The sequence below is a fragment of the Lithobates pipiens genome, unplaced genomic scaffold (genome assembly GCF_037356315.1).
Source record: "Lithobates pipiens isolate NorthernLeopardFrog02 unplaced genomic scaffold, aLitPip1_a1.2 Scaffold_18, whole genome shotgun sequence".
NCBI classification, from domain to species: domain Eukaryota; kingdom Metazoa; phylum Chordata; class Amphibia; order Anura; family Ranidae; genus Lithobates; species Lithobates pipiens.
In genome coordinates this window covers 607,384,847-607,396,932 of record NW_027507758.1, presented here as the reverse complement: position 1 = coordinate 607,396,932, position 12,086 = coordinate 607,384,847, and the positions used below count along the sequence as shown (strand labels likewise).

General features: G+C 45.7%; 1 pseudogene; it reads left to right on the top strand.

The window, feature by feature from the left end:
- The first annotated feature begins 9,751 nt into the window (after positions 1-9,751).
- LOC143990339 (3-galactosyl-N-acetylglucosaminide 4-alpha-L-fucosyltransferase FUT3-like) lies at positions 9,752-10,883 on the top strand (annotated as a pseudogene).
- Positions 10,884-12,086: the final 1,203 nt, after the last annotated feature.

Below are 12,086 nucleotides of genomic sequence, written 5' to 3'. Positions count from 1 at the left end.
CTGGCAAAATATTCTGTGGACAGATGAAACCAAAGTTGAGGAGTTTAGAAGAAACCGTGTGGAGAAAGAGAGGCAGACCAACATCAAAACCTCATCCCAACTGTGAAATATGGTGGTGGGGGCATCATGGTTTGGGGCTGCTTTGCTGCGTCAGGGCCTGGATGGTTTGATATCCATCAAAGGAAAAATGAATTCCCAGGTTTATCAAGACATTTTGCAGGAGAACTTAAGGCCATCTGTCCACCAGCTGAAGCTCAACAGAAGATGGGTGTTGCAATAGGACAACGACCCAAAGCATAGCAGTAAATCAACAGACTGGCTTAAAACGGAAGAAAAAAATGCCTTTTGCAGTGGCCCAGTCGGGGTCCTGACCTCAACCCGATTGAGCTGCTGTGGCTTGACCTCAACCCGATTGAGCTGCTGTGGCATGACCTCAAGAAAGCGGTTCACGCCAGACATCCCAAGAACATTGCTAAAAAGAAATGGTCAAGCATTACTCCTGACCGTTGTGCACATCTAATCTGCAAATACAGAAAGTGTTTGGTTGACGTTATTGCTGCCAAAGGAGGTTCAACCAGTTATTAAATCCAAGGGTTCACATACTTTTTCCATGTGCACTGTGAATGTTTACATGGCGTGTTCAATAAAAACATGGTGACATATAATTCTTTGTTATTAGTTTACGCAGACTGTCTATTATTGTGCCTTAGATGAAGCTCGGATCACATTTTTATGACCAATTTGTGCAGAAATCCATATCATTCCAAACGGGTTCACCTACTTTTTTTGCAACTGTATATAGAAGGTGGAGGCTCCTACAGAACCAATTTTAAAGAACTAAGCTGCAAGTTGAAGGGAAGGACCTCCAATGTGATATTCTCTGCAATATTGCCTGTGCCATGTGCAACACAGGAAAGGCAGGGAGGGATTGGAGAGCTGAATGCATGGCTAAAGACTCGGTGTAAGGAGGGATTTGGGTTTCTAGAGAACTGGGCTGACTTTTCATTGGGGTGCAACCTATATTCTAAAGATGGTTTGCACTTAACTGTTGTGCTGGGGGAGAGGTTTATGGAAAGGCTGGAGGAGTATTTTTAAACTAGGATTGAGAATGAATTGGATTATAATGGATCAGAGAGGTCAGTCAGGACTGTCTTAATGAGTGGGCACTGCCGAGGGGCCCCAGCTGCATGGGGGGGGGGGGGTGTCTTTGCACTTTTTCCAAAGCGACTGGTCCTTGAGTCCCATGATGGCACTGCGAGTGATGAATACACAGAAGAGGCAGGCTGGGCATAACTATGCCTATTTCACAGCCAGTAGGGAGGGGTAGGGCAGGAGTGTGAGTGATGCTCTGACGTCGCCTCGAAGGCTGTGGGGTGGGAGCTGCTGCTTCGGCGGCACTGAGAGCCCGCCTGCGGAAGTGGCATTGTGGATGGTATCGTGGTGAGCTCAGCTGTCCAACACTGTTGGCACCAAAAGGCTTGGAATGCCCCGGACGGATGATCCCTTCTCCCCCCTCCTTCTGCCTGCTTGATTGGTATAGATGAGTCCAGTGCTGGAGGTGGGCACATAGCCAAAAGTTTACATGCACTGATTCTCCACTAGAAAAGGTGGTGGCCCTGTCGGTTTTCTTTGACACCAGACTAGCACAGGATCCCCTCGTTAAAAGATTTGTCGGCCAGGGACAGATTGACCTCACCGGGGTTAATCAGGTTCCCACAGTGGGATTTATCTTTGGTTCTGGATGCCCTAACAAAGGGGCCCTTTGAGCCGGTGACTCAAACTTCATTTAGATTTCTTACTATTAAAATGGCCTTCCTTCTGGCAATCACCACAGCTAGGATTGGTGACTTACAAGCTCTGACTATAACAGCCTTTTTTGTTGATCCTGGAGGATAGGATGGTCCTCAGACAGGATCCTCTTTATTTACCGAAGGTGTCCTCTGGGTTCCATAGGGCACAGGAGATTATTCCTCCTATTCCTTAACCCCCCCCCCCCTTTTTTTTTTTTTGAGACTGTATCTTTTAGATGTTGGACGCTACATGTTAATGTATTTAGAGTAAGGGAATTTAGGAGATCGAACCATCTTCTAATTTCTTTTGGGGGCCAGAGAGTCTCCAGGTGTGTGTGTGTGTGTGTGTTTGTGTTTTTTTTGCACAGACTTGGCCCAGCTTCCACCCTTCACGCACTCTGGCGTCTGCTCTCCTTCATACCCAGGGGGGTTAGGCTGTGGGGAGTCCCTACCCTCTTCTAGACCGGCGACTGAGGCGTGACCGGGATTCATATCTTGCACCATTGGAACAGCCTTATGCCTTCCGGGTCCGGATGGCGAGTGCATCATTCCAGCTGGGGGCGGGACTTCCAACGATGCGGCTTCCAGTTCCGGCCGCTGGAATGCAGGGAGAGGGGCAGCCTTTCAGGCTGACATCACTTCTGGAAACGGCGGAGACCGCGGAAATCAAACTTTAAGGCACTTGTATCCTTGCTGACAATGGAAGAGGATCAATCGACGGTGGCAGGAGCCACGGTTGTCAGCCAGGCTCAGGTAAGCAGGGACAGTGGTCTCTGTCATTACTGTTTGTCTTTTTCTCCCTTCCTTGTATCTGAGAGGTCAGAAGGGAAGCCTGCAGCATTCCTTTCCTATTAGTTTCAGGAATAATGCTTTCGTATTTTGTTTAGTGAGTCTGTGGGGGATTCACTGGCTGAAGAGCAATTAGAATTTGAATTTTTAATCTTTTCTATTTTGGCAGCATGTTTCTTTCTGGTTGGTTTCTTTCATGTTCAACATTCTTCCCCTCCTAGCAAGAGGAAATGTCCATCGTTGACCTCCTGAAAACTACACACTACTCTGAGCATCAGAGGATAAAGCCCAACTGTCAGTGGCGTAACTAGAACCTTCAGGGCCCCGATGCAAGAAACCATGAAGGGCCCCCCTGAACCCCAGCCAGGGCCCTTCTCTCCGAGTCCGGCGGTGGAACTCTAGGGCATGGTCACAGGTATGGCCTTTGTGAGCCCTGTAGTTCCACCACTGGTATCAGTATTTTTTGGCTGGCTGAGGAGCCGGCCGAGGACACAGGTCATTTGGGGAATGCACAACTAAAGAGCAGACAGTGCAATAGTCGAGCATGGAGCTCTGCTAGTCACCCTCCACTTCCAGCCACCCGTGTGCATGGTGTCCTGGTACCCCTAGCTGCCTATGCTGCTGCCGGCCATATGTAGAGGGGGCTGCATGGGACCCCTGCATCACAGGGCCCGGTTGCGGTCGCAACTGCTGCACCCCCTATAGTTACACCCCTGCCAACTGTCGTTGCATGATGCAATGTTTCAGGGTATGGGCAAGGTGAAACAGTGTTCCCGGTGCATAAGTTTCTATCTGAAACTATTAAAAAGGAATGGAGAGGGCTCCTTTCTTTTCCAGATCCCTCAAACGCAGGTTTCTTTTTGAAGAGGATAACTCTCAGGTATGGAACAAAAAACCTAAACTTGACGCAGCTTTCTCAAGTTTCAAGGCATACAGATCTAGTGTTTTGTCCATGGCATCCTTTAGGATACCCATGTCCTCAGAGGGCTGACTCTCTCCTCATCATAAGGAAAATTCCTAATTCTGAAAAGTTAATGAAGCTAAAATTTAAAACCCAGGAACTCTGCACAGGGATGGTAGGAATTTCTATGCTTACAAATTTCATATGAAATTTCGTTAACGAATTTCGGATCCAAATTAACAAACATGACTGGTGTTTTGTTCACCAATCAGGAAGTCAGCACAGCACTGGGATGGTGGGAACCCCTCATGATTCATCATGACAAATTTGTATTTCGTACAAATTTTTTTTATTTACGGCACCCATGTCTACTCAGTCATGTTCGCTGTTCCCTGTCTCCTTCCCCCTTCTCCCCCGTCCATCTTGCTCCCCTCGTGTTGCCCTTTGACTAGTGGAAGTTCCTGGATCAGGACAATTGCCTACTTTTCACAGGAATCGCCACTACAGTAGACGGCACTGTGGGTCTCCTGAAGGTCACCTCCCTCTATGTATGTGGCCTCAATGTACCAGAAAAGCACTTGCAGCTTCTATCTGACTTTACAAACGCAGAACTCAAGTAGCCTTTCTGCAGGAAACGCACTTCCATGGTGAACGTATTCCTAAACTGACCAATGTGGCCTTCCTGACTGCATACCACAGTACATCGCCCATCTCCAAGTCCAAGGGGGTCAGCATGCTCCTGGCTAAACCGGTACCACGGATGATCGGGGTGCAGCATGTAGATGCACAGGGCCGCTTTCTTCTCCTAAAGGGGAAGGTGTGATTCCCCCCCCCCCCCCCCAGGGATCACCCAAAATTTCTGTGGAAGCTGCTGCCTCAGCTATTGGAGTTCTCCAATGGGATACTCATCTTCTGGGGGGAGGGGGGACCTCAACTTCACAATGGACCCATCACTAGATGCCTCACGTGGCACCTCCCTCCTCTTATGCGCATCTTAAGCACTTACAGACCGGACCATTTTGCTGGTCAAAAACCAGACCACTTTTTGCGATTTGGCACTGTGTCGCTTTAACTGACAATTGCATGGTCTTGGCTCCCGAACAAAATTGGCCGATACATATTCTTCTATATATTTTTGGTAAAAAAAAATTAGCAATAAGCGATTGGTTTGCGCAAAAGTTATAGCATTTACAAAATAGGAATAGTTTTATGGCATTTTTATTTTTTTAACTAGTAATGGCGGCGATCAGCGGTTGTGTGGGGGTTTTTTGTTTTGTTTTTTTGTGACTGCGGACACATCGGACATTTTTGGGGCCATCGTCAGTTATACAGCAATCACTGCTATATAAATGCAGTGATTCCTGTGTAAATGGCAGTGAAGGGGTTAACCAGTGGGTGGCAGTGTAGAGTTTAAGTGTTCCTAGGGGTGTGTTACTAACTGTGGGGGGTTGGGCTTTCATTTAGTGAGCGCTGATCTCTGCTCCAATCACATGGAGCAGAGATCGGCGTCACTAGTTGCTAGGCAGAATGGAGAAATGCTGTTTACCATGGCACTTCTCCATTCAGCCACCCCATGAGACGATCGTGGGTATGCCCGCGGCTATCGAGTCCGCGGGACCCGCGACCAGACTCACGGGGGGGGGGGGGGGGGGGTCTCGACTGACAGCCCGTGCCATTGCCATTCTGCCGACTTACATCGGCGTGCGCTGGTCGGGAACCGGTTAAGCAGTAAGCAGCCACATTGCAGGAGTATTTCTCCATTAACAAAGCCTCAGTCATTAACCCCTTAACGGTGTGGGAGGCCGATAAGACGGTTGTAAGGGGCACCCTAATTGGAATAAGGGCTCACCTCAAACTGGAGAGAACACGTCGTACAGATGAACTCCTTACCCAGATCCGTTCCCTCGAGTGCTCCCATAAAGCCAGCCTCGCACGTACTAATCAGGAACTCCTCAAAGCACACGAACTCCACTCGCTTCTATTTTGCAAAACAAAAACTGGCATTTGCACACCATATGAGTTACAAATTCTCCAATAAACCCGGTACACTGCTGGCTAGAGCCCTGTGAGGTCCTCGCACCAAAGCATATATCTCCCACATCCTGACATCCTCTGACCAAAAAGTGAATAAGTCATCTGATATGGCAGCAGCATTTTGGTTATTTTATGAAGGCCTTTACAATTTAGACAAGCCCTTTCCTGACAACCCTAGCTTTGCTGGGTATTTACCCCCTCAGTCATACCTAGCTGCATCTGGCATGCCCTCCTGCGGTCCAGGAAGAGCTGGTGGAGCCTTACAATTGCAGAGCTGAGTGTGGCGCTGGCAAACTCAAAACCAAAGAAGGCCCCCCAGCTCTTATGGCTTCACACCAACATACAAAGTCTTCTTTGAGGCACTTTCTCGACCTCTGGTGTCAGCCCTCAACTCTATCACAAAAGGCAATTCCTTTCCAATAGACACACTAAGAGCTTGCACATCTAGGGTTGCCACCTGTCCTGGATTCACCCGGACAGTTCGGGTTTGGAATCCTGTGTCCGGGTTTCAGTCTGCCTGAAACCCGGACACATTATTTAGACTGGGCTGAGGCTCCCCAAGTAGCTTAGATAGTAACACAAAAATCTGTTGCCATTTGGGATCTGGGGGGGTTTGGTATCACGGGGGGGGGGGCATGATGTTAGTAAGAGCAGTTTGGCCACACCCACTGTTTGCTGCAGCGCACTACATTACCACTTTCCTTGGGGGGCACCCAAAGGTGTCCCAGGTCTTTTATAATCCTATAGTGTATACTACGAAAAAAATGTGCCCTGTGCCGCTAAAGTGTTCGGGTTTGGCTTGAAGAAAAGGTGGCAACCCTATGCACATCCCTCATCTTAAAGGAGGGGAAGGACCCACTGTGGTGTAGGAGCTATCGTCTGATGGCTCCCTTGAACACCAACCTGAAATTGTTTGCCAAGGTACATATATACACCTATTATAATATATAGATAGAAATGTATACATACACTAGCCTAATCCATAGGGACCAAGCGGGCTTTGTACTGCCACAACACAATCGGGGTGGTAAACCTAATCCATGCGGCCAAGACATCTGGGCGACTGCTTCTCCTGCTGTCAACCGACACGGAATGCTTTCAACCATGTTGCTTGGTCTTCTTTTATATGGGCCACCCTGGAACACATCGGACTTCGTTCGTCGATGCCAAGTTGGATCCTATCTCTGTACTCCCACCCTACGGCTCCGGTCAAAGTCAATGAGACAAGGTCCAGCTACTTTAACATCTGCAATGGCACAAGACAGGGCTGCCCCTTGACTCTGCTGTTCATATTCTTGCTGCAGTCTCTTATGCAGAATAAGGGCAAATTTGGGCATTATTGGTTATTGCAAACCCTCTGGGTCCCACAAAAAAAGCCGCCTTTTGCGGATTACTTAAATTCTCTTTCTAACAGAACCACTCTCCTCACTTCCTACAGGAGTACAGGCCCTGTCTTTATTTTCAATCTATCAAAATCCTCAACGTCACAGTGGGCAAAGACATTGTCCGTCGCCTGCACTCGGAATACCATCTTCCCTGGGCAACCAACATCATTCCTTTTATATGAGTCTACATTACCTCAGACCTGTATCAGGCGAACTTCCATTGGTTTCTGGCCATCCCCTCTCGATCGCTCCTGGCGAAAGAAGCTTCCCCTGCCTGTGTATTGTAAACACAGGCAATGAGGAAGTGATGTCATTCTCCTCAAGGCGGTCTTTTTGACTGGATGGCGAGGAGAGAAGACATCATAGTAAGTGCACTGACATGTAGGTACACATAGGCACACTTTAACCAGCCGCCACCCCCCCCCCCCCCAGTCACTGATTGCAGTGATCATTTATTTACTGATCACTGCATTTAATGTCAGTTGTGACTGTAAAGTGTCAGGGCAGTTAGTGTTAGGTCCAGGGTAGCCCCTTACCCCCCCCCACCAATAAAGGTTTAACCCCTTGATTGCCCCCCAGGTAACCCTTTCACCCCCTCTTGCCAGTGTCACTAAGCGATCGTTTTTCTGATCGCTGCATTAGTGTCGCTGGTGCCGCTAGGTAGCTAGTTATTTTATAGGTTCACCTCCAGGTTTTTATAGCATGAGGAACCCCCTGATTGCCCCTAGAGTTAACCCTTTCACCAGCGATCACCGTATAAGTGTTACGGGTGACACAGGTTAGTTTGCTTTTTATAGCATCAGTGCACCCACCATTTATTACCCAATAAAAGGTTTAACCCCCTGATCACCCCGCGGGTGATATCAATTAGGTTTTAGGGTCTGCGTCGCCCCAGGCAGCGCTAGGTTAGTGCCAGTACCGCTAACACCCATGCGCAAAGCATAAACCTCCCGTAGTGGTGTAGTATCTGAACAGATCAATATCAGATCTATACTAGCGTCCCCAGCAGTTTAGGGTTCCAAAAAAACGCATTGTTAGCGGGATCAGCCCAGATACCTGATAGCACCTGCGTTTTGCCCCTCTGCCCAGCCCACCCAAGTGCAGTATTGATCGATCACTGTTACTTACAAAACACTAAACACATAACTGCAAACTGCAGCATTTGCAGAGTCAGGCCTGATCCCTGCGATCACTAAAATTTTTTTTTGGTAGCATTTTATATTTAAATCCTGAAGGCGGTGCTTGGTTTTCGAAGTGCCATGCGCGGCTAGGCTCCCAAAAAGTCCCCCACATGTGGTATCCCTGTACTCAGGAGAAGCGGCAGAATGTATTTTGGGGTGTAATTTCACATATGCCCATAGCATGTGTGAGCAATATATCATTTAGTGACAACTTTGTGCAAAAAAAAAGTTTGTAATATTACCGCAACTTGTGGCACAATATTCCATGGACTCAACATGCCTCTCGGTAAATAGCTTGGGGTATCTACTTTCCAAAATGTGGTCATGGGGGGGGGGGGGTGCTATTTTGGCATTTTTATGGCCTTCGAAACTGTAATAGGTAGTGAGGAGTAAAATCAAAAATTTGTACCCTTAGAAATCCTGAAGGCAGTGATTGGTTTTCGGGGTGCCGTATGTGGCTAGACTCCCAAAAAGTCCCACATATGTGGTATCCCCGTACTCAGAAGCAGCAGAATTTATTTTGGGGTGCAATTCCACATATAACTATGGCATGTGTGAGCAATATATCATTTAGTGACAACTTTTTGTAAACTTTTTTTTGTTTTTTTTCATTCAATCACTTGGGACAAAAAAATATTCAATGGGCTCAACATGCCCCTCAGCAATTTCCTTGGGGTGTCTACTTTCCAAAAATGGGGTCATTTGGGGGTGGTTTGTACTGCCCTGCCATTTTAGCACCTCAAGAAATGAGATTGGCAGTCATAAATTAAAAGCTGTGTAAATTCCAGAAAATGTACTCTAGTTTGTAGACGCTATAACTTTTGTGCAAACCAATAAATATATGCTTATTGACTTTTTTTTTACTAAAGATATGTGGCTGAATACATTTTGGCCTAAATGTATGACTAAAATTGAGTTTATTCGATTTTTCTTATAACAAAGTAGAAAATATCTTTTTTTTTATTTATTTATTTTTTATCGTAAAAATAAAATAAATCATAGAGGCAATCAAATACCATCAAAAAAAAGCTCTATTTGTGGAAAGAAAAGGGCGCAAATTTAGTTTGGGTACAACATTGCATGACCGTGCAATTACCAGTTAAAGCAGTGCAGTGCGAAATTGTAAAGACCTCTGGTCCGGGGCTTAAGTGGTTAAGCAAGTCGACTTGATGTTTCGAGATTGTCCTGTCTGTCTAGAAGCCTCCCCGGCACAGCGCACCGATAACTTCATCACACAGCTTCGTTCTTGCATGTATGTCAGTGCATAGCGGGGGGAATCGATACTTGACATTGATACTTTGTGCTAGTCTAACAATTAACCTTTTTTGTTACACGTTTCAGTTTTTAATATAACCGCTGTCATCTGACTGTTTAAACTACATCATTCTGAAAAAAAAAAGAAATTGCAAAAAACCTAAAAGCACTAAACCCCCAAAGTTTTTGTTTTGTTAGTCACTAAAGAGAAACTTCAATTGAGACACACATAAGGTAGTCCTTGAAAGGTCTGTTGGGTCTATGCACTGAACAATTTTTAAGATGTTGCCATAAATGTTTCTATATGCCATTTATGTCTTCTTTTTTTTTTTTTTTCTTCTCCCCAGGAACACAGAGCTAAATATTAATCTGAGTTCTCATGTAAAAGTCATAAACAAGGACCTGCTTTACTTCCATATGGATTTCCTAAAACCATCCTCAAAATTGACTTTGGTCTACTTCGGCATGTTGTTACTGGGAACCATTTCCTATGTTGCATTTGCCTACTATCGTGTAGAAAGACAATCGGTCACAAATGTTGAAATCCAACACAGGCCAAAGGTGACATCAGACTTTGTGACAGATTTCTCAGTGACATCAAACCAATTGACTGTGAGACAACCACCAACTGAGACATTGCAGACCTTCAATAGGTCTCTGCTGACCATCTTACTTTGGACGTGGCCATTAGGTTTTCAGTTTCCTCTAAATAGGTGTCCAAGAAATGAAAATGCTGGTTGTTTCTACACCGTGGACCGAAATGCATACTCCATAGCAGATGCTGTTGTTGTTAGTCACCGGGATGTATTTGCCTCAAAAGGGCTTTTACCTCCAGAGCCAAGACCATCCGACCAATACTGGATCTGGTTTAGTGCGGAGTCTCCATCCAACTGCCCAAATTTAAAGCTCCTGGATGACAAATTCAACCTCACAATGTCCTACCGACTTGATTCAGATATATATGTTCTGAATGGATGGCTAGAAAATGTTGCTGGAAAAAGAGAATTTTACAATCCCCCAAAAGTCAAAGTTTGTGGCCTGGGTGGTGAGCAACTGGAACCCAAAGTACAGGAGAACCCAATACTATGAGGAGTTAAAGAAATACATTCCAATCGATGTCTATGGAAAATATGGCTTGACTCTTCCATGGAATGAGACTTTGCAAACTCTGTCCAGATATAAGTTCTACCTCGCCTTTGAGAATTCCATACATGAGGATTACATCACAGAAAAGTTCTGGAAGAATTCACTGATGGTAGGAAGTGTGCCCATTGTCATGGGTCCTCCACGAAAAAATTATGAGCGTTTCATTCCACCCAGCGCTTTTATTCATGTTGACGACTTTTCATCTCCCAAATTACTGGCTGAATATCTTCTGGGTTTGGATGAAGATGAGAAGAGATACCAACAGTATTTTAGTTGGAGGCTCAGATATCGGCCAACACTATCCAAAACTGGTTTTGTACCAGCATACTGCAAGATATGTAGCGTGTTGAAAGAGGCTCCTCCTTATAGGACAATACCAAGTATTTCCGAATGGTTCAAGTGAACTTAATGCATCCCTGTCTATACAAAATCAAATGTTGTAGCTAACAGATAACCAGAAGTACGATAGGGTCAGTTTACCATGAGCTGATGTTTCACAAACGCACACAGCCCTTTTGCAGGTGCACAGTGGTACCATTAAGTCTTAATGGCACAACCACACCTTGCTTTTGCGCTTCTTCACCTTTTTTTTTTTTTTTTTTTTTTAAGTGTGTGTGTGTGTGGGTTTGTTTATTTTTGTTTGTGTTTTATTTTGTAGTATACAAAACAAAATTGTCGCCCTCAACTAAAGTGTGTTGTGGTTTTTGGCTTGAAAAGGTGGCAACACTAAGCCAGGGCCCTTCACAACTGATCCCAGGGGCCCTTTTTCCTGCTGATATCATTTTGATCAGCCCAGTTTCACAGTGCTGTGACCTATCATGCGACTTGTGACACATTGTCGCATGACAAGTCAAAACTCATTCATTTTAATAGGTGCCAGCTTAATTTATTTGAATTCCATAGGCTGCAATGTTAAATCATAAGTCACAAGGAAATCTCAAGCAAGTCAAGTTGCATGACTCAGGGGGTCATAGCAGTGTGGACTGCAGCGGGAGCCTTTGACATGTTTTTCAGTGGGCCCCCTTCCTGCTGCCTTGGGGCTACTCTATGGTGGCAGAACACCAGGGCCCAGTCGCAAGTGCGACCTTTGTGACCCCCGGTAGTATCTCCAATACCTAGGACTGAAAAGCTAAACAAAATTTGATGCCTATGCAGTAAATGCCAAAAGGAAAAAAGATGCCATTACCTGAGTGTAACATGTATTAAAACTCAATAAAAAAAGTCTATATATTGCACTCAATGTAAAGTGAATATACAAGTGTAGCACTGACCCCCGCAGGAGCGGCTGAATTTGTTGGGCTTACCGTTACCTTCTCCACCTCGCATGCATCTAGGGGGTTTCCCGAGGTAGTTGGCCCAAGAACTGCGGAGACTGACGCCAGATCCACTTAAAGGGATTTTTATTTGCGAAAAGTAGTTAACACAGTCCTTTAGCGTAGGATTAGAGGTTTTAGGTGGATAGTCCAGGTACTCTTATTGTCAAACTCGGTATGAAACAAAATCCCACTTCAGTTAATCCAGAATAGCCATTCACAACTGGATCCTCACCCTAATTGGATAGTCCTTCTCTCACCATAAAAAGAAAGGGTTGGGACTTTGACGAAGC